Here is a 3,909-nt window from a genome sequence, read left to right on the forward strand (position 1 = left end):
AAGACAACACAGCTGCACTAGCTGCTAAATATGTGTTAGCCATTCACAATGTTAGATGTTAAACATGATTAACTCCATACTGACTTACTTTATCTTTTCATTTATTTAGATGGATGTTTTTTATTATTATTTATGTTGTTATTTATGTTGTTGTTATATATATATGTTAATGCTTTGGCAGCATTGTGTTACACAGTCATGCTAATAAAGCTTAATTGAACTTGAATTTGAGAGAGAGAGAGAGAGAGCGAGAGAGAGAGAGCGAGAGCGAGAGCGAGAGAGTGAGAGTGAGAGCGAGAGAGTGAGAGAGTGAGAGCGAGAGAGAGCGAGAGAGTGAGAGCGAGAGAGAGAGAGAGACTCAGAGAGAGAGCGAGTATACCTTTCTATCAACATGATCTAACGTTATCAAGATGAATTTGTTCTGACACAGTTTAACTTTGAGTTCTTGTCATATTTTATTACCATTTTCTAAACTCAATGAAAATATCGGTATCGGTACTCGGTATCGGCAAGTACCAAAAAGAAAAGTAACGTTATCGGGCGAGTACTGGAAAAAGTGGTATCGGTGCATCCCTATTTCTAATATATGATACAGTTAAGTAATATCACATAAGCAAGAGTGCCGTTTTCCTGACTATCAGCGTAGGAGCGCGATCGCAAATGAGATATTAATATATACAACAGTTCAAAAAACAAGAAGTTAATATTGAGAGTTAAATTTTAGACACTATATTATCTGTTTTTTTGTTTGTTTTGCCAACGAAAATAGTTTCAATCAAAGCCGGAGCCGAACATTTGTGCATCTCAGAGCAACACTGCAGTGATTCCTTCCTGAATGAACAAATCATTTGAGTCAATGATTCAATGATCCATTTATAAAGACAGCCACTTGGTTCGTTTCTAAATGAATCCATTTCATAAGCCATTTGAACAAATCGTCTGAATTAATGATTCAATGACTCACTCGTTAAGACAGGGACTCACCGCCACCTACTGGCAGTTTTAGTGTCATGTTTATTTATCCTTGACAGAGATAAACCAGCACAAAAACACACTCAGCAAAATATAATTTAATTATCATTATCAAAAAAAAATATCAAGATATAATTTTTCTTTTGTCAGTATCGCACAGCATTTACGCAATTATGGCTGAAGCTGTGAGCGGGACAAACACTCCTGATGTCTGAGAGCGGCTCACCTGCGTCTGTCTCTGTCTGTCTGTGAACGTGTCTGCCCTGATCCTCTGACCTCACAATGTTTACACACCTGAGAGAGAGAGAGAGAAACAGACTTCAGCGTCATCATGTGACTCTGAACGGATTAATAATTCGATTTATGACGTCAAATAAAATCATACTAATCCTCAAATCTGTTCGGTCACATCTGAAGTTCAAAATCAATAGGTGTGTGAAAGACGAAACATTCGCATCTAATTCCCAAAATGGATCAGTTGCACACAAACTCATTAAATATCACACCAGACTTACATTTTGAGTCAAAGTACCAACATTCTTCAATCTTTAGAATATGCACTACTCTCTTCTGCTCACAAAGACTGCATTTATTTGATCAAACATACTATAAAAATTGTGAAATATTATTAATTTTTAAAACAACGGTTTTCTGTGTGAATATCTGTTAAACTGTAATTTATTTCTGTGATGCGCAGCTGAATTTTCAGCATCATTACTCCAGTCTTCAGTGTCACATGATCTTCAGAAATCATTCTAATATGCTGATTTGCTGCTCAAGAAACATTTCTGATTATTATCAATGTTGAAAACAGTTGTGCTGCACAATATTTTTGTGGAAACGGTGATACGTTTTATTTTTCAGGATTCACGGATGAATAGAAAGTGTGTTAATTATTAGCACACGGATCTGCTGCTAGAAACATGATGATCAGGTTCTCTGGAGAAACAGCATTATTTGCAGATGTTGATGTTAGCGGGTCGTGTGGATCTGATCGATCTCTCATCCAGAGCCGTGTTTTCTCTTCTGCTAATGAATCTCCATAACCTCCTGCCTCTCTGCAGTCGATAAACGTTGGAAACGCTATCCATCTCTGAAATCTCACTCCATTCACTTACTGTAAAGCTGAAGATTTGTGCCCACAGACAAGTGAAAACAAGACGGATGTTGAATCTCCGTCAGTCTGTTTCAGATGAGTGCAGAACTCACGTTACGTACTGTTTTGGCAACCGATGACAAACAGCAGAGCAGCTATGAGACCAGAGACACAGAGACAGCAACTAAACCACTGCATCCAACAGCGAAAACACACTGCTTTGTGTTCTGATGTGAAGCTGTTTTAAGACGAGTCACTCAATTAACATGAATCATCTGATCTTTACCACGTTTCCATCATGTCCTAAATAAAAACAGAAAATAATCAAGCTCCTTTTGTTTGTAAATCACTGGATCATCATCATCATCATCATCATCAAAAAAAAAAAAAAAACACACATTTACCACATTAATAATTAATATATAAACTATATATATAAACTACTCTTATCTATTACTATTATTATTATTATTACTAGGCATAATTATTTAATATTTAATACATTTAAAATAGAAAATATTCCTTTATTATTATTATCATTATTAATATATTGTTATTTAATAAAAACATTGAGTAATATATTTAATACAGAAAATATTGTTAGAGATTAATTTGTATTATTATTGTTGTTGTTGTTAATAAAATGATTAAATATATAAATGATTTGTTATATATAATAATAATAATAATAATAATACAAATATATTCCTATTTTATACTTAATCGTGTAATATAGAAACTATTTAATATATTTAATATCTTAACTATTTCTATATAATAACTACTAGTATTATTATTATTATAAATAATTAGTTAATAAAGTTAATAATATATAAGCTAGAAATAATTAGTTAAGGGGCAGTTGTGACCCTGTGTGTGTGTGTGTGTGTGTCTGTGTCTTCACTACACTGTGTGTGTGCACTTGGATGGGAAAAATGCAGAGCACAAATTGCAGAGTGCAGAGAGTGTGGCACACCATACTTGACCACACGTCACGTCACTTTCATTAATTGTTTTTGAGTGAGTGCATGATGACAGAATTTCACGTTCATTTTTAGGGGGAACTATTCCTTTAAACCCTCATACACACTCACACACACACACCGTGACCCCTGTGACCCATTTCCCCGAATACAGGCTGGTTAAATTAGCAGCACCTGATCCGTAACTGTGTTCCTCACAGAAATCTTCACCGCAGGTTCCTCATCACATGCTCATCATTAGAGTCAGCGGCATGCAAGAACCACACACACACAACACACTTTCACAGATGCACACACACACACTCTCACAATACACACACACACATTTACACACTCTCTCTCTCACAGATACACACACACACACACATTCTCTCACAGATACACACGGCTCGTCCAAATCGGGATACACCGTAACATCCTGGTGTAATTTTCCATGCACTCCAGCACACAGTGAAACACCTTAAAGGGATAGTTCACCCAAAAATGAAAATTCTGTCATGAATTAAACCCGTAAGACTTTTCTCACAAATTAGGATATTTTTGATGAAATCTGAGAGCTTTCTGACCCTGCATAGACAGCAAGGGAACTGAAACATTCAAGGCCCAGAAAGGAAGTAAGAAGTAAGAAAAAATAGTCCATGACTGACTGACACACAAGAGAAGAAATCATTAAATAAAGTCATTATTTATTATTTTTTTGCGCACAAAAAGTATTCTCATAGATTCATAAAATTACAATTGAACCACTGATGTCACATGGACTATTTTATATATATATATATATATATACACTATTCTTTTAAATAAACAGTTATTCTTATCTTAAAATGATCTAAAAGCGAGAAAGAGAACTCGTGC

General features: G+C 35.0%; 1 protein-coding gene across 1 annotated transcript in view; it reads right to left on the minus strand.

Moving 5' to 3' along the window:
• LOC107668636 (bone morphogenetic protein receptor type-1B-like) overlaps positions 1 to 3,909 on the minus strand; it is a 101,501-nt gene that overhangs the window by 53,001 nt on the left and 44,591 nt on the right. Inside the window, exon 3 of the mRNA XM_016460581.1 lies at positions 1,199 to 1,266. The gene's annotated coding sequence lies outside the window, so the exon portion shown is untranslated. The remainder of the gene's footprint in view (positions 1 to 1,198; positions 1,267 to 3,909) is intronic.

This window comes from Sinocyclocheilus anshuiensis, unplaced genomic scaffold, assembly GCF_001515605.1.
Source record: "Sinocyclocheilus anshuiensis isolate Anshui unplaced genomic scaffold, SAMN03320099.WGS_v1.1 scaffold116, whole genome shotgun sequence".
Taxonomy (NCBI): domain Eukaryota; kingdom Metazoa; phylum Chordata; class Actinopteri; order Cypriniformes; family Cyprinidae; genus Sinocyclocheilus; species Sinocyclocheilus anshuiensis.